Source organism: Marmota marmota, unplaced genomic scaffold (genome assembly GCF_001458135.2).
Source record: "Marmota marmota marmota unplaced genomic scaffold, marMar, whole genome shotgun sequence".
NCBI lineage: Eukaryota > Metazoa > Chordata > Mammalia > Rodentia > Sciuridae > Marmota > Marmota marmota.
Window position 1 is genome coordinate 16,176,849 of NW_026000048.1, and position 19,475 is coordinate 16,196,323.

A 19,475-nucleotide genomic window follows, 5' to 3' on the forward strand; every position below is an offset into this window, starting at 1 on the left:
CCAACCCCCCCACCCCAAGCTGCCTCTTCCCTTTACTGGAGGCTGCAGGTGTGCCCAGGGTATGTGGGCTGCCTTCACAGCGTCTCTGGAAGCCAGCAGCAGTGTCATCCCATTACCATCTCCTGACTTTACATGATCTGTTCTCCAGTGATGTTAGCTCCACTGTAACATAGTTGCACAAGTCTGTATTTTATGTATTTAAATTAATCAGTGCTATGATTTGGTTCCCCACTACCACCATTAATTATGGCATCAACCCCACTTCAGTGTCCCAAAGTTGTACCATGGTTCCTTTGACCCAAGACTTACAGACATGAGACCCTGAAGTAAAGACAAGGTACATATTCATGATTTGAGTAACCATTTTCTTTGTCGCCAATCTGTGTATGCTTTTAGAAGTTTACAAAATGCTTTATTTTTGTCTGTAACAGCCTCTGTCAATCATTTCTGTTGTTTGGACAGAGTGAGGAAGTTTGCCTTGTATCTCCCAGTGCTAACAATACACTCCAGTCATGAGCCAGGCTTTACAAAATAAAGCACTTTGATGACTCACAAGGTGGATCCTTTGTTCCTTTGTCTCAGCTGTGTTTCTCTGTGCTGCCAACGAATTTTAAATGCTCAGTACCCAGGGTATCTACCTAATCCATGAAAAGGTAAAAGTCAAATTGAATTTTTTCAGTTTCAAGAGCTTTGCCTTCAATGTGTGAACTATTTTCTCATTAAATAAAAATAACTTTTCTAATAAAACTGACTTTCTTCAAGATGGACAGGTAGAGAAAAAAAAAAGTCTCTGGAGAATATCCCAGAAGCCACATGGGTCAGCATTTTTTAAAACCTTCATTGGGGTTGGTGCCTGTAAGCAAACATGGTGCTGTGGCAGCACTTGTTCTGGAAATGCACGCTCTACTTCATTGATACTAGGAGATGGTTTAAACATGGTGCATGTTTCACGTTGTTTGTGTGCAGTTTGGTCCCCAAGGAACAGGAGACCAACACGGGAAACTGCACCAGCTGCACTGAGCCACACAAGAACACACAAGACACACCTCAAACATCGCCAGCGCCTCGGCTCACTATGGTGTGATGCATCACGCACACCCACCTCTGGAGCCGAGACTTTCTGCCTGGCCTCAGGTCACCCTTCTTTCTCCACTTTACAATCACCAAGAGCTGCGATCCTCTGACAGCCATGATCACAGGCTCTACTCAATTTTTCAGAGTTATTTGTACTTACTTTGGTATTTATATTTTCCAGCCATTTAGCATGTTGGAAACTCCTGCCATTTTTATTGAATTGGGCTGGGGGGGGAGGGGCGGGGGGGACCATGAGTAGTGTAGTTTTAAGGTGTTGTGCCCCTAGTTTAATTTTCCTGAGAAGTTGTATGATTTTTACTGTATGCTTTTGCCTAAAACTAATTTCTAAGGACACTTCTGTCACATTATTACAGAACTGATTGGTCAGCGGGGAGCTTTAATTCTGTTTTCTTTGTGGGTGATTTGAGTGTTTTTCCTTCATTTTTGTTATTTAATTTCCTGAAATGAAAAATTTCCTGGTTCCAGAAAATTAGTTCTTTCTAACTTAAAAAGCACAAAAGTTGTTATGAAGCATTAACCCTTGACACAACACTTTAGAAGTAGTAGTTAGGAGTTAAGTGCAAGCTATGAGGAGCTCTGTGTCATCAGCAGTAATGGCCATAGCGTGCGCATGTATATAACAGGCCCAGAGGTTGAGCAAAGAATTAAACTCCCGGAACTCTTGCCATCAGAGGTCTCTGAGGCCTCTCACACTACCCCACACGAGTTGGCACAAAATCAGTGATCATAGTCACTATTATACATGTGTATCCTTTGATCTCTCAAAATAAATGGCTCCATCTCTTCCTTTATCCCCATCTTCTTAAATAGCATTTTATTAAATTTCAATCACATGATGTAGAGATTGCTACATTAACAACATTAGAATTAGACTTCATAAAAGACAGAAATTCTGCTATACCTTTTAAATTTCTATGATAGGAGTGCCCTGATACTACAGGGATCTTGGATCTTGACTGTCCCTCAAAGGCCATGTGTTGAAGGCTTGGTCTCCTGTATGTGGCACTATTGGGAGGTGGTGGAACCTGTAGGAGGTGGGTCTAGTGGAACAAAGTCGAGTCACTGAGGGTGTGCTCGCAAAGGAGATGTGGATCCTGGTCCAATTCCCCTGCCCACCATGTTTCTCTCTCTCACTCTCTCTTGCTCACTTGCTCTTTGCCTCCACAGGCTCAAGTGACAGGGCCAAGCAACCATGGATGGAAACCTCTGAAACTATGAGCCAAAATAAACCTTCTCTCTTTTTAAGTTGCTTATCTCAGGCATTTGGTCACAATGCAGAAAAAGTAACTAGCACACCTACACAACCTTGTTCAGCATCTGGCCAACCTTCCTTTGCTCCCCTTTCCGTTATTCTGAACTGGTATCTTTAAACTGTCGGTATATCAAAGAGGCACTCATGGTGAAGTGACTCTGAAGACCACAGAAGCAGGGAAATTAGAGTTGAAAACTTAAAGTGATTGTTGAAAGTTCTTTCATAAACAAAAAAAAAAATACCCTAAAGAGTAGAGTACCATTTTTCAAAACTAATCGCCCTTCCGAAGTTTGTTTTAGTTCTGTTTTTTTGTGATTCTGTGAAAATCCTGTCAAAGGTTAGTTAAATGCCACCATCTGTAATATTCTTTCACTCTTAAACACTGTGTCAGTTTAATTTCATAAGAGAGAGGATAAAAGATTACAGTTTCCCAGAATGAGCTGCAATAGATCTGTGTTTTCTAAAATCCCACACTCGGTGTTGTAAGAGGTGTTACAGATGAGGAAATTGTCAACCTATATAACAACAGAGAATGGCTCTCTTGAGATCTAAAAAAGACTTTACTCAGGAATGTTCAGAAAAGTGCAAACTGGAATGTGTGTGCTATAAATAATTCAGGGAGACAAAGACAAATTTTTAAAGGTAAATGAGAGAGATTACATAAGTTGTTCTGAAGCAGTTACCCTTGACTACAAGGATTCCTAACCCAGGTGCTACTGGCCCAAGACTAAATAGGCAATTGCTAGGCAGACATCCCTGTAGAAATAGTCACTGTGTAAGGTTGCAGTGGCTTTTCTGCAGGGAGTCTTTGCAGTGGTTATCATCACAGTGGCTTGTGCTTGAGAGCCCCGCCCTCCTGGCCTCCCTGCTCCATTGTGTTAGGTCGGTGTAAGGTGACTCCATTTTGGTATTGGTATCTTTCACTAAACCTTTGCCGGGAGAGACCACAGTGGTTAGTGGCAACACCTGGGTTTAAACTCAGCTCTTCCTCCAACTCAGGAGTGGAAGTTGATGTGTGGCCAGTGGGCCCAGGCGCTCCTGAACAGTGGACTCCCCATTGCCCCATGAGGATCAGTACACAGTAGTCCTTTCCCTCTCCTCCTGGCTTGGTCTAGCAGTTCATTGTTAAGGATGGTGATGAGCACTCAGTGTTTAAAAATCAAGGAATCTCCCTGGAAATATGAAAATATTCCTAGATCTGCTGAATGACAGCCTCTGGAGGCGGAACTTGGAAATCTGCCATTAAGATATGCTTCGGAGGTGCTTCTCATGAACAGCCAGGATTGGAAACCACTGGCTGAAATGGTTCACTGATTACTAATTTTAAATATTTTTCCTAATATCTTTATCTCCTCCTCTCTCCTGCCTCCGTCCCCCACCTCCTTTTCCCATACTTTCTGCTGGTATGTGAACAAGATAGCCTTGCCTGAGAGCCAATTCCATCCTCAGTGTGGTTTTTATTACAAGTAAAGGTTTCTTGGAACACAGCCACACCTATTTATTTAGTATTTTCTAGGATTACTTTCAGGCTATAATGTCAAGAGTTAGCAGTTGTGACAGAGATTTTATGGCCCACAAAGCCTAAAATGTTACCATCTAGCCGGTTATAGGACAATTTTGCTGACCCCCGAAGTAGAGCCTCATTGTAGTATCACAGTCATTTGCAGAACTGTGAGCTTCAGCTACACTTTCTTCACATATTTCCTCATCTGTGATATGATATAAAGCAAAGTTTGACAAGCACTTCAAAACTTGGCAGCAAAATTGAATGTTAAAATTTTGGCCTATTTTATAATTGAATTGTCTGTGCTTCTTAATACCCCATCATAAATACATCCACAGTGATTGCCTTTGATGAGTGCTTAGTTCTGGGGTCCCTTGGTTTTCAAATCAGGATGATAGATTGGGGGGTTGATTGTTTGTTTAAGAAAAGAAAACAACCCCTGAAGCTGAGAAAGCCTGGAGATCAGATCCCCTGTCTTCATTGTCGCACTCTAACTCCTATATCTGTGACTATTCCTGCCCCATGCCATTTCTAATTAAATTCCCTGTCCTCATTATCATCAGTATAGAAATAAATCAAACTCTGTATCGGGTGATTGTCCCCTGTGTGTCCAATTCCAGGTTTTTCTGATCACATAAGAAGAGCTACGTTCCTGTTTCCCCTGCCTGGTCACAAATGTTCCTGGAGACCTGTGTCCTCCACAGAGAACTCCACCTTCTATCTGGAGTTGAGATGGTCACAACTCCACAGTTTTTGTTGAAATTATACCTCCTTTTGCATTTGCATTTTAGTAAATTGCTCTGGTTACCTTAAACCAACAGCACAGTGACCAGTGGCATTGTGGATCCAAGAAACCCACTGAGAAAGCATCATAAACTTAAATGATTCTGTCCATTTGTTAGAATCCCATAAAAACAGATGACTGAGCTCTTCAACGTGTGACATTTTATTTTCTTGAGAAGCAACTTTAATATCTCTGCACAGACCTTTTTTGTTTTCCACCATGGTGGGCATCCAACACAGAGCCTGCCACATGCTAGGCGGTGTTCTACCCCTGAGCTACACCTCAGCCCTGGTTCCTCTTTTTTTAATCGGGTCTTTTAAGCTTCCTCTCCCCTGCTCTCCACACCCGCAGGCTGGCAGCAGGGGTGGGCAGCACAAGTTCTGTTGGCATTTAATTTGGTTTGTTTTTCTACTTAAAGGTAATTTGAGTCCCATGGTATTCTCTTGTCTACTCACACTGCAGAAGGTGAGGGTCATGAGTGATTTTATAGGCTCTTCTTGCTGGATTTATGGGCATTTTAGGAGTGTAAATAGGAAGATTCAGGATTAGGTGGTCCCTATTGTCCTTCATATGGAAGTTCCTATTGAGCTTTAAATGTGCCTCTGGTTTGGACCTGGGTGTTCTACTCTCTGTTTAAAATTGCTTCTAGTTGATTGCAACCACTTTCGACTTCTGTTTTCAATGATGTCATTAATGCCTATGGATATATCTCCTGCCCTTATCTCTCCTTCAAGATCCCAAACTTTCCTAAATTGTCTGTTCTGCTTCACTTGGATGTTTCAAAGGTCCTTAATCCCCAAACCCTGCAATACCATCCTAACTTCATGCTATTATCCACCCCAAGCCTAGGCTGCCTTCTGTTTTTCTGCTTACCCTCAAGTATTTAGTTAGGCAAAACAAAAATCTTGGAAATAATTCCTCCCTAACCTCAATTCCATCAACCCTTCCCACATCCAATAATGTCACATCCCCTTAGTTCTCCCTCTTAAATAGTCCCCAAATCCATCTACTTCTCCCCAAACAAGATGTCATCATCTTGTTTAAGTACCCAGAATCCATTTAGTTACTCAGCCAGAAACCTGGGAACATCCATTCATGATATCCTTTTCCATCCCTCCCTTCCACATTTACTGTGTCTGCCAATCCCAACTGGCTCTTTTCAAAATATCTCATTCCTTTAATAACTGCTTGTTCCCACTGCTAGGAGGCTGGTGCAGGTCACTGTCACCTATCATTGTCTGCCCTCTTGCTAAAAAGTCAATCAAGTACATGTCACTCATATATTAAAACCTTTCAATGGCTCCCCATTGTACTTAGAATAAAATCCATCCTCCCCACATAGCCCGCCTGGCTAACTCTTCTTGTCCCCTGCCTACTTCTTAGATTCAGTCCACTCTTCCAGAAGCTCCCTCTGTGCTCCAGCTACACCTGATTTATTTCTGTTTCTCAAACAACCAGAATCTCCCCACATAGGGTCTTTGCCTGTGCCCTTCACACATCCTGGAATGTCCTTCCTTGGCTCTTCACAGGACTTGCTCCTCCTTATGCCGAACATCCTGTGAAGAGGACATTCTTCTATTCGCTATCATAACACTATTTATTTCCATTATCTCAGCAGTCATTTTTTTCCGCGTGTGTTTGTTTGCTTATTTACTGTTAATTTTCTGTATGTTCCTTGTGATAATGTAGACACACAGGTGTTGGGGGGTGGGGGACCCAGGAAAGGCCTTTGTGCCCTCCAGGGAGGAAACAGCTGCCAAAAGAAAGTGATCCACCTAATCAATCTAACTTGAGATCCAAAAGGTCTTGTGTTGAAGAGGGGGTGGGGTTGAGGTGGCTCGTAAGAAGAGACAGTTTGGTCAGAAAAAAACCATAGATAGAGAGATCCAAGACAACACAGCACTTTCAAGTGGTTTCCTGTGACTGGCATGTTAGTTGGAAGACAAGAATATCAGGAAGTTGAACAAGATGGGGTAGCACATTGCATCCTGTATCTGTAGATGATTGTATTTAGAACTTACTCCTTTGATACATGGCAGTTCCTCTGATGGGAATTTATCCTACATTTAAACTCAAAGGGGTAAAACAATCTCTGTACATTTGTGGAAGCACTATTTGTATTGGCATAAGTGGGAAATAACTTCACTATCTGGTGAAGGATACTGTTAAATACGTGAGAGTTTAATGCTGAAAAGGGAGAACCATGCCACTTGTTTTAATCAGCTTTTTTACTGCTGTGACTTAAAGCCCTGACCAGCATTATTGTAGAGGAGGAAAGGTTTATTTGAGGGCTCACGGTTTCAGAGGTCCTAATCCATAGAAGGCTGGCTCCATTCCTCGGGACTCCAGGTGAGGCAGAACATCATGGCAGAAGAGTGTGGCAGAGGGAAGCAGCTCACATCATGGTGATCAAGAAGCAGAGAGAGTTCTCTGCTTGCCAGATGCAAACACATATACCAAAGCCACACCTAAATTCCCACCTCCTCCAGCACACCCTACCACTCAGTTAATCCCTATCAGGGGATTAATTCACTGATTGGGTTAAGACTCTCACAACCCCAATCATTTCTCCTCTGAACCTTCTTGCATTGTCTCACACATGAACTTTTGGGGGACACTTCACATCCAAACCATAACACCACTCATAACAAGAATAAAGGAGGACTGCCAAAGGCCGGCTGCAGCAAAATAACCTGGGGGGGGGGGGACAGGGGGTGACGAATAACTTGTGTAAGATTGGGATACAGGCAGAGAGGGAGCCATTTATTGCAGGACAGGAGCAGTATTTATACATTCCACAGAGCTTATCTAATTAGCATAAACTAGATACATCAGTCAACCAATAAGGAATCTCCACACTTAATGGCTTGCTTTTGTTACTTCTCAAACCACTCCCTCTGGCATTTTGCCAGGCACCATCCAGACTTGTTTACGAACTCTAACATTTCTCTGGCAAAATGCCAGGAGCAATCCCGACTTGTTTACAGACTCTAACAGAGGACCTCAGTGTGTGGAGGTTGAAATGATCTGTTCATGTACTGACAAACGAACAAACAACAATAAAAACCTGTTGTCAAACAGTAAATAGAGGATAATTCCATTTGTGTGTGGGGTTTTGTTTGGTTGGTTTGGTTTGGTACTAAGGATCTAACTCAAGAGTTCTTTACCACTGAGCTACACCCCCAGATTTTTTTGAGACAGGGTCTCACAAAGTTGCTAAATTGCTTAAGTCCTCTCCAAATTGCTGAGGCTGGCCTTGAACTTGCAATCCCTCTGCCCCAACCTCCTGAGTCGCTGAGATTATAGGTGTGCACCACTGAGCCCAGCATACACTTGTGTTTTAAATGGATGCCTACTGTATCTATGATGCATGATGTAACTGGAGCAAACACAAGAAACCAGTGGCAGTGATGGCCCGTCGGGAGGGGAAGTGAGTGCTGGGAGACAGAGATGGGAAGGAGACTTCCTCTGTACTACGTACGCTTTTGTAAGCTTCCCATTCATTTACCTTTCCAAAGAGAACTTAAATCATAACCCTTTAAAAGAGAGATGCTATTGAAATTGAGGGGAAAATTGAGACTTTCAGAGTGTTCTTTGTTGTGACTTGGAGTACTCACAATTTCTTGTTCTTCAAATTTATTTCCATTAAATTAAAAAAGCCAGAGCAAGGGTTGAAAGTCCGGGCATCAGGGAGATACCCCAGCTGCCCACTTCTACCTACATAAACTACAACCCCTTCCAAGGGGCAATGGACAAAGTTGTTCTCAGACTGGGTAACCATTCCATCTCTCAGAGCCTGCTCTGCAGTGGGGGAGTGATCCAGTACTGACACTTCACAGGGCCGGAGAAGGACACAGAGAGCACAGAGATGTCTCCAGCAGGGGCCAAGTGCGCGGTTAATTCTCCTCTCATGGCAGCATTGCTGCAGGCACGTGAGGTAGGGAAGACAATGCAGGGCAGCTTTGCAAGCCCTTTCTGGAGAATGTCGTAGGTTCACCCAGAGTTAAATTCTCACTTCCACATTCTCAGCACCCCAAGCCGATTTCGTAAAGGGTAACACCTAGGCGATGATTGGTTGATGGGTTGGGCATTCTCATGGCTGAACTGAATCACACTGAGTCGGTGATGGTACCAGACGTCAATTCACCTCCTCATTGTTCTTGGAGTGTGTGTCCATTCGGCACTTATAACTTGTAAAAATACGATGTCAAAGCTTCCCACCCCCCTGCTCTGCTTTCTCATTTTTATTTCTCACTTTTTATTTATTTATTTTTTTATTTATCCCAACCATAATTCCCACAGGGGCAAAAACAAATGAGATGTGTGAATCAGATGTCAACAGCAGCCGGATGTCTATGCAGGCAGCAGCCATAACAATCAGCAGAGGAAGGAGAGGGCAGTGTGGGCGGCTGTGTCTGGGCTGTCAGGTAGGTGTCCCAGACGCCTATAAAACTAGGGTTAGCACAGTAAATGCAGCCAAGATACAAGATCTCTAGATAAATGGAAAAAGCAGACCTCCGGGACTTGATTATACAGAATTTACATCACAATCTCTCATTTAACAAACTTTTATTGGGTTTCTATTATGTGTTAAGCTGTGTGAGCCACTGACAATGTGAAAGTCAATGAACTAAAGAAGCTTATGGGCTGGCGTGCCAGATAACTCACCAGCATGCCAGAACCACAGCACAGGGGGCACCATCTCGCCAAGGCTCCGGGCCCCTGCCTCTGCCTGCTGCCTGGGGGTAGATGTGTGTCATACACACACACACACACACACACACACACACACTCCACATTCTCAGCAGAAAGCCCTAAGGCTTTGGACAGACTTAAACACACTTCATTCTGAAGTTGGATCCCACCTCTGTTTTGTGACTGTGAGCGGGCTTTCAAACTTCAGTTTCCACGTATACAGAAAGGGCAGTGTTGTACAGCTGATGGAGTTGTTTTGTACTAAATGAGGTCATATGTGTCACACACTAGCTTTTGGACTTGGCACATGGAAGGTATTAGTGTCCCTCAGCTCATTAAGGATTGTGGATATTCATCAGATACTCCTCATTCACAAGTTGGAAGGGACAGTTGAATCCATGTTCATACCATCATCTGACATGATAGATGAACACAGTAGCAAAGATGCTGAATAATTAATAGGTATCTCAAGTTTCTGTCTTCATGCTTAGCTTCCTTTTCTTCCTGTTGATGAACCATATTGTCAGAAAATTGTCCTTCCCTCTCATTCATTTTTTTTCAAACTTAATATCTTTTTTTTTTAGATGTTGATGGGCCTTTATTTTGTTCATTTATTTTTATGTGGTGCTGAGAATTGAACCAGTGCCTCACACATGCTAGGCAAGCGCTCTACCACTGAGCCACAGTCCCAGCTCCATCAAACTTTATATCTTCACAGGATGTTTCAGAGAAAGGTCAATGTTAACTATTTTGACACGTCAGCACAAGGTCAATGCCTGGAGGTTATAATTTGGTTCATAGCAAGACAAGGTGGGAACCAAGGTGGGTCATTCATTGATCAGACTGGACTGAGCCCTAGGTGGAAGGATGTCTCTTGGGGCAGTTAGAACAAACAACAGGCTGATGAGAAGCTCAGACATTTATCAGGCACATGAAACAGCCGAGGAAGCCAGGACTCTGGGAGGAGAGAGGAGGAGGAGGGGCCACTAAGGAGTTCTTGCTGATGATGCCCTACACACCAGCCTTCCACTGAGAAATTTCTCCCAAGCAGGTGACTGGTGTACATTCAGTCAGCTCTCGTGGGTTTTCTGTTGGGCTGAGAGGTGTGTCAACGACACATTAGAGAGATTCTCATCATCCTCAGTTTGTCTCATGAGTCACACCTAGCTAGTCACTCGGCATCTTCCTGAAACCTTTTCTGGCTAATGGTTTCCACCCTGCTTTTTCTATAAAGGTAGGATGTGCACAGACCTCTGCCGGCATATTCTTTAGAGAATCTACAATCTAACTAATTTTAAAATAAACTGTATTTGAATAGGAATCCTGGGAAAGCATATTGGTTTATAGGTTGTGTCTGGGGGAAATGGAAGGATTGGGGGGCAGGGACAGTTTTTGGATGAATTCTCAGCTTCTTGGCTGCAGTGAATAAGTGATCCTTAGATGTTTTACTAAATTAACAGAGTTAAATAATGAAAACTTCCTGAAAATATTTTTGAAGAGCAATGAAGTTTAAATAACCTAAAGAAGAATTAAAAGTGTCTATCCCATTGAATTATAAATGGAGTCAAGGTCACAAAGAGAAAACTCAATGACAGAAATTCCAGAACCTCAGCTTTTTGCTTGTGGCTTAGATCAGCCAATTCTTCTCACTTGCAGAGGGTGCCCTTTCACAGAGCCCCAGCTGCCCACCATGGGGAATCCCTCTTAGCCAAGGTCAAACCCATCAACAAAGGTCAGTACTGGTGGCCCCCTATTGCAAAATTCCCTTGTCAAAATTTTAAGGGTAGATTAGATAAGTGCATGTTTCATAATCTAAAATTAAAATTCAAATAAAAGAAATGCCTATTCATCAAGAATCCAAGTTATCTGAAAACAAGAGTTTGCAGAATGCTTCTGCCGCCCGGTGCAGTGATAAATGACGCTCAGGCTGTGCAGTGTCCTAAAGGGCTTTGTGACTCACCAAAGAATCACATAAATCATGGTTGACTTGATCTGTGTGGCGTGAATGTTATTAAGGTCTTCAAATGCTTTTTTGTAATTAAGTGGCTCTTTTAGGGCATATTAATCAACTTAATCAGAAGTCCCAATTTCCCAATCATTGGGGGGTTCCACAAGAAAAAGTAGGGAATGACCTCTCTTTGTGACCACAAAATCTTTCCCTCCCCCTGTCCAGTCATCTATCCAAACCACAGACCGTCAATGACGCCTGCTGTAGGTACTGGGCCTCTGCCTTACATGTAATTCCTCTGTTCATCCAACACCCCTCCCCATCCATCTGTCCTTGTCTCCCCTCCATTTCTAATTTCTTCCCATAGGTGTACAAATTTACTACTAAATTTTCAAGACTGAGATGTTTTGCTCAATGCACAACTTTCTGTGAGAAGTATTGGAGGCTTTAATGAAACAGTGTTCTTTTATGCCCTGCTTCCAAAAACTCATATTTATACAGTGATTTCATGCTCAGATCCAAAGGTAGACATCACCTCATTGACACAAGTTTCACATATTCACCTTCTGATACATGATCCTCATTTGGCTGCTAAGAACCCCTTCCTGATCAGGGCTACTTAATGTTGAAACATCTATGGAGAGCTCTTTCAGAAATATACTTTCCAGAGAATCTCTTTTTCCTTTTGTAATTCCTCAAATTAGGAAAAAGGATTCATGATGCATGAAATCTGAAATGATAGCTTTACTTCCTAAGCAATTGAATACTTAACCATTTTAGCCCTTGGATAGGAAACCCAGCCAAATTCCTCTTTCACAGAGAACAGTTTTTTAAAGGTGGTGTCTTAACTTCTTTGGATGGATACTCTTTAAATTAGCTTCAAAACAACTCTTTATTTGCAAACATTAAAAACAGCCTATGTAAATGTTCACAGAGTTGCAAGCCTATCTTTTCTCTTTGTTTTGTTTTTTAATTGAAAGAATCGGAACTCTTCCTTTTACAGCAGTTGGTGCTTTCTCCCGTTAAATGAATCTTTACTTTTTTTTTCTCTTTGAAATCCCAACCTCACTGAAAAATGTGTCCTTGTTCATCTCTGCTTGCTTTGCTAGTGACTCCAAGATACTTGTTAGTACTTGCTAACTTTCCTTCAAGTCTTTTAAGCTCGTCTCTTCCCTCCTGTCTTTTATTGCACATTGACTTGGAGAAACTGATCAAGTTATTTTCAGGCATTCTGGAAATAAAAACTTGTATCACAGGTTAAATCAGTAACCTTGATGATTATGGAAAGATCAATTAAATCGCAGCTAGACCATTTGCCCTTGACCTCCTCGTGTTAGGTTGGGGGTGTCCAAGAGTGTGAGCAGTTTCCTTAGTAAGGCAACTTTTCCTCCAGAAAAAAATAAATCATTTCTTATGTTTTCTTTATAAGTTGCAACAGTTATGCCAGTAAAAAATAATTGTTATGCCAATAAACAATAACTGTTAACTCTGATTAATAATGTTTTTTATTGACATGCATGTCTCTCAGTGTGGCCACCTTCATAGCACAGGGGCTTAAACTGATCTGAAAAGTGTTTTGTATGGGAATATGACATGTCATAATAATACTTTAGCAATCTCTTCCGACTTTCATGTGAAACTCTTAATAAAGGTTCATAATTCTCCTGAGGGAGGTGGGTTTTGTGAGTTCCAAACCCAGCAAATGAGGCACAAAAACATAAAGGGATTCTCCAGCATTGCATGAGAACCCTCTGCCTATGGTGAAGGTTGGAACTTCATGTGTCTGATTCCCAGTTTTTGCCTCTTGCTCAAACCTGCTCTTTCCATTTAGGCCAAGAAGTCATATTAACCCCAGGATTGATGTTGCTATTCCAGTCTAACCATAAGGTTAACTTCCAGTAATGGGAAAAGGACACATTTACCTATATCACACATAGCCCATTGCCCTGTGAACAGTGCCCCAAGCTAAACAAGGCCTTCTTCATCCAATGTGATCGCAAGGGATTTCAGAATTTTTATCTATCTCGTTGGTCCTGAATGTATGGTCCATGTCATAATATAAAAAGCGCAAGACAGGTTTGTATTGCTCCAAATGCCATGGGAAGAGTGTGTGCGTGTGTGTCCAAAGCTATTATTTACTCTAGATAATGACAATCATTTTCCCCCATGACTCTCTGTATAATTCCTCATTTTAAAGGGGGAGGGGAGACAGGTGATTGGTGTTGGTGTACCTGTGTGTGGAAAGTTCATTGGTACACACCGATGATTGTGAACTATGTGGTTGGGTGGGTTGGGGTGTTTTTTTTTAGCAGCTTATCCCTGCTGGCAGAAAGCAACTCCTGACAGATGAGAAGATAAACATCATTGAAACATGCCACCAACTTCAGTCTCTTTTCAGCGTGACTCTAGTGAACTGAAGCGTGACAGACTTCCCACGAAGCCCGGGTCAGGACGCTGGGCTCAGAATGCACTCCAAGCTTTCCTCACTCAGCGTCTTTCCTGATATCTATTTCCTACCAGTCTCCAGGCCCCATGTTAAACTTCTGATTTGGGAAAGAACTGGATTGGCTGCTAGCCCTGGAAACTTTTCTCCATGAACACTTTTTATATGGCTTTGGCAGGCACAGATAATACCGGCAGAGAGAGAAATCCCACTGGCGAAGGAAAATAAAACCTTAACATAACTGTAATGGCCCTGAGTGGTGTTTTACATGTTATGCTTGCTCAAGATTTATGGTAAAATCAACCTTGCAAAAGAGGTTTTTTAAAAAAGTCTAGCAAGCTGCCAAAACTTAAACAGCTCTTTCTTTACTATCCAATGACAGTGAATTTTAACAACTTAAATGACCTGGTACAAACTGGCATTTTCCAACTTTCAAAGATCTTTCAGACCTGGTCTAATTTCACCCCATAATTTTTATTTTATTTTATTGATGTCAGAGTCTTTGGATCCCTCTTTCTCCTCCTCTCTTCTCACCTCTCTTCTCTTTTTCTTTCACTCTTATTCTATATTCTTTCTGTCTGAAACTTGGGAGGGATCCAAAGGAAGTGATGCTAATTAATCCACAGTCACTGAAAATTAATTTTCAGATTTGGAGACCAGAGTTGGCAGTGCTCTTTCTTCACCCCCAAAATTTTCCAGACTTCTCTGCTGGTTCCGCAAGCCGTCATTGATCACTCCTGCACCACTAACCACCCAAGTTAAACAGTCGTCACCGTTCCACACACACCCCACCCAGGTCAGCTCCCCATGCAGGTCGGGTCTGTCCCCAGAATGGTCCCTTCAGTTGCAGCTCTTTCATTGCTGACCCCACAGAGCCAAGTCCCAGCATCTGGGACTTGAGTCAAGGCTTCTAACGTGCGTAAGTGATGCTTACATCTCCCTGATCCAGCTAGTTAATTTACCTGGCAACTTACATTATCACTTCCTCTCAGAGCAATTGTCAGAACTGCTGAAGAAAAATTACTTCCACTCATGATGCTCCTTCATGTGGCTTAGAATATACATGACCAGAATGAGGATGTGTCTCTGATAAGAACCGCTCTTTCAAAGCTGATTCCACTTACAAAAGGTATCTAAAGCAGTCAAATTCATAAAAGCAGAAAATAGAATGGAAACACAGGATGGGTAAGGAGGATGTTGAACTTTCTGTGACATGGGTATAGAGTTTCAGTTATGCAATGTGAGAAAGTTCCAGAGATCTGCTTCACAACAATGTGCATATCGTTAGCAATCCTATCCTATACACTTGAAATTTGTTAATACAGGATAGATTTCACATTTTGTGGGATTTTTTTTCTTTTTAGCACCATAAAAAAGAATTCCTCTTACTTCTCATGCTTGCCAACACTCGCTATTCATTTATTTAAGTCATTATTTTTGGCATGTACTTCTTATGGACATTTTTGTTACCCTTGTGAGCCATTTTGCCTTGCTTCTTAGATAACTGAAGTTTAGGTTAATTTAGTTTTATGAATCCCACATTTTTATGTTTTACCTCCACCCCAGATATTATTTTTTATATTTCTGATTCATATTGATTTATTAAATGGTGATAATCAACTATTTACCAACAACAGAAAAAAAGCCAGTCTTTCACTTTTTCTTCTTTCTTTCTTCCTTCCTTTCCTACCCCATCCCCCTTAAATGTATCCAGCACCTAGAGCCTACAGGCCACCTGCTGCCAAGAAGGTGCTGAGCCTGCGGAACAGGGCATGCAGTCACAAGTTTTCATGCTAACACAGTGCCTCAGATGCCCAGTTAGTGATAGAGGGCTACATGTACGGAAAATTAAAAAGAGCAGAACTCAATCACTGCCTTCCATTCTGAGTGAAGACAGGAGAGAAAGAAAGATGCTGAGGTAGTGAGGTCCAGAGAAGCAAGACTTTGTAGTCTCCACTGCTCCAGGTCTGAGGCTGCACTCCCTTTCCAGGGAGCTCACCGGGGACCAACCAGCCAGTGCCTGTCAGAAGAACTGGCTGAGGCCCATGCAGGAATCTGTGCAGGGTCTCAAGATTCCTAAATGGACTGTTGAGTTTATTTGAATTTTCAATATTTTATTTTTGTTGCAATAGTTTGTTGGCAAAGGGTGATGACCATCAGGATAAGAGAAACGGGCTGCTGGCCTGGCTGGCAGCCTTGCTTCCCCCACAGCTGGGCACTGTGACCAACCATTCTTTGTCTTTAAGAATGCTCTGCACAGTGAGATGGGAAGATGATTATTCCCTGGGAATATATCAGATTTTGAGAGGAAGCTTGTGTCTTTTGAGGACAGATCAAAAATGCAATGGTGCAAAAGGCACCATTTGTCATAGTTGGAATGATTCAGTCTTCACTCCCTTCACCCCTGTGTCTATTCTCGGGAGACTTGCACCCCTTCTTCCAAAGAATCTATGAGCCACTCAGAAGAACTTCACATACAGAGCTGTAGTCGGGTGGTCATTGTCATAATTTTACAAGATGCCCACTGAAAGTCATGGCTTCCACGTGTCTAGGAACTCCCAGGAGTCTGGTGAACTCTAAATCACTGTGCCAATGTTTCTTTTTCTTATCAGTGGATAACGAGTATTATCAAATTAAACTCAACTTGCTATACAGTAGTTTTGCTCCATTGGTGATGGGGTCAGGTCAGAGAGAGAGAAAGCCATCCAATCTAGGAAAACCACACATCATCAGAAATACACTGAGGGTATCTGTAAACGTCCTGAGGAAATATTGTTGGGGAGTGGAACCCAGTCAGCTGCTAGAGGTAGGAAACCTTTCTGAGAGGTCTATAGACAGAGAAAGGTGACCATGGTTAATGTAAGGGCTCAGGCTTCTGGTCCTCTCCCCCATTTGGTTATCAGGATCTTAAAATATTGACCTCCTCTCTTTTACTACCTTGTTAAACATACATAAATAAATAAACTGTCTTCCCTCCTTAACCTCAACCTCCTGCCTGTGAAGCAAAATTCAGTCTCCTCCACTGCTATAATTTGAATGTATACTTCAAAAAGTTCATGTGTTGGAAACTTGATTCCTCTGCCCGCATGAATAGATTAAGGTCACTCTCACAGAATGAATTCATTATCACGATAGTGGCTTCATTATAAAATCGAGCTCTTTCTGGTCCCCTTACACTTGCCCTTTTTCCATAGGATGCCCCTCTGCCACGGTATGAAATTTATGAGATTCAGAGTGAAGTTTCAACACATGTATATGTTATATAATCAAGTCAGTAATTAGCTTATCTTTTACCTTACTTTTTTATTCTATGATGAGAACATAAAGATTCCTTTATTCTTGTTATCTTGGAATACATAGCCCATTCTTAACAGCTATAGTCACCCTAGTATGTACTAGAACCATAGAACTTATGTATATTAACACCTCTAAATTTCACTTCTTCATTCCCCACACTGGGATGACCATGGTTCTATTCTTCTGCTTTTATGATAACAACAGTTGTTTTTTTTTAATTTTACACTTGAGAACATGCAAGGGAACACACATCAAGAAGACCCTCACAAGATGCTGGTGCCATGCTCTTAGACTTTTCAGTCTCCCTCTTAGACTTTTCAGTCTCCAGAACTATAAGAAATAATTGTCTTTTCTTTATAAATTAACCAGTCTCGGGCAATCAGTTATAGCAACGGAAAATGAACTAAGATATCCATAAAGCATACTAGAACTCCACTCACACTCCTAGCCCCAGTTGGTAATGGGCCCCTCTGATCAATGTTCTCTGGTTTTCCAATGGGAACCCTCAGCTTACTGTGCTGTAACTAGGTCCTACACGAATAGGCCAGATTTATGTCCACGATCCAGTTTGGGCAGCATGAGTTCTATTTCCAGGAACATCTTTCTGCTGTCTCTCCATCCATCCAAATGCTGTCCTTGCTTCAGCCTCATCTCAAGTTACTCCTACTCTTTAAGGCATTGCTGGATTATTCCATTCATAGGACCTCTCCCCAGAGCTATCTGCCACATACCCTCAGAACTTAGTCAAAGTACATACACATGGCAAGGATTTGAGAGGTTCTTCTGAATGAGTAAGGACTTTGGTGGGCACAGAGTGAGTCAAGACAAAGCCTCAGTCCTCTAAGGCCTGCTCCGTTTTGCTGTTTCATAGCCTGCAGCTGGATGGATCATTGCCTTTCTTCCAAATGCAGGCCAAACACCTACAGAGAGATGAACTACACCAATCCACTCTGTGAAGCATGACTGAGTGCATATTTTGATGGAAGGTGAGTTCAATCAATTAGAAAACAGTAAAGTCATGATTCATTTGTCATTCTTTCAGGAAACGATTCTTTTCTCTGTGCTAGGTTGGGATTCAAAGATGTGAACACTTCCTCCCTCTCCCAACTCCTGCCATTGAACCTGGAGTTGAAAGGAAAAGACAGGGGTGGAGGGGAGAGTCAACAACCACAGAGGAAGGGCAGATACATATGGGAAGAGTGAGTGTCTGTGCAAGGAAGCCTGCTCAGACTTGACAAGAGCAATGTTATGGTTTAGTTGTCTCCAAAAGCTCACATGTGAGACAATGCAAGAAATTTCAGAGGTGGAATGATTGGACTATGAGATCCTTAACCTAATCAGTGCATTAATACCCTGATTGGGATTAACTGGGTGTTAACTGTAGGCAGGTAGGGTGTGGCTAGAAGAGGAGGGTAATGGGGGTGTGTCTTTGAGTCTTACATTTTGTCCTTGTTGAGCAGAACACTCTCTTCTTCCTGGGTGCTGTGTCCTGAACTGCTTTACTTCTCCATGCCCTTCTGCTGTGGTGTTCTGTCTCACTCAGGCCCAGAGCAATGAGTGACCATCTATGGATTGAGACTTTTGAAACCATAAGCACCAAATAAACTTTTCCTCCTCTGAAATTTTTCCTGTCAGGTCTTTTGGTCACAGGAGTAGAGAAAATGGTAAAAAAACAATTTGCAGGATTCTTACATAAACTTCTATACAATGCAGTAATCCACCCTGGGTATTAACATTGAATTTTAAGCACATGCTCACAGAGACAGGTACAAAAATGTTCCTAGCAGCCTTATTCAGAATAGCAAAAAAACAGAAAATAACCCAAATGTCCAGGGTGAAACAGAAACTAATTGTAATATATTCACACAAAGGAATAGGACTCAAGAAAAAAAATTTTTGATACACATGTTATGAAAAATTATCAAAAACTTTGTGATAAGTGAAAAGAAGCCTCAAGCTAGACACAGAAGACCACATACTCTATGTTTCCATTTATGTATAATTTTTTAAAAATACAGCAAAACTACAGTGACAGAAAGGAGATCAATGGTTTCCAAGGGACTGGAGACAGGGGAGGGGCTAGAAATTAAAGGCACATGATCAGATCACCCTCTATCCTGATGGTGGAGTAGAGGTTGCATGGATGAATACATTTGTCAAAGCCCATTGAACTGTCCATGGAACACCAGTGCATATGTTCTATGTAAATTATACTTCATTAAACTGATTACAAAGAGAAAGACTTGTGTGTCTATGAAAGAGATGCACTTTACCCAGGAGATGCACAGTGGAAAGCAAGGTAAGCAGAGGCGAGACAAGATGAGATTTGTGCTTAGGAAGAGGATCTGACAGCAGCGAGGTGGGCTTAGCTAGGGCTGCGCTAGAGACGGTTTCCATAGCGCTGCCTCTTCCCCTGACTGGGAGGCACCTCACCTCCAGGAGCACAGAGGGAGAGTT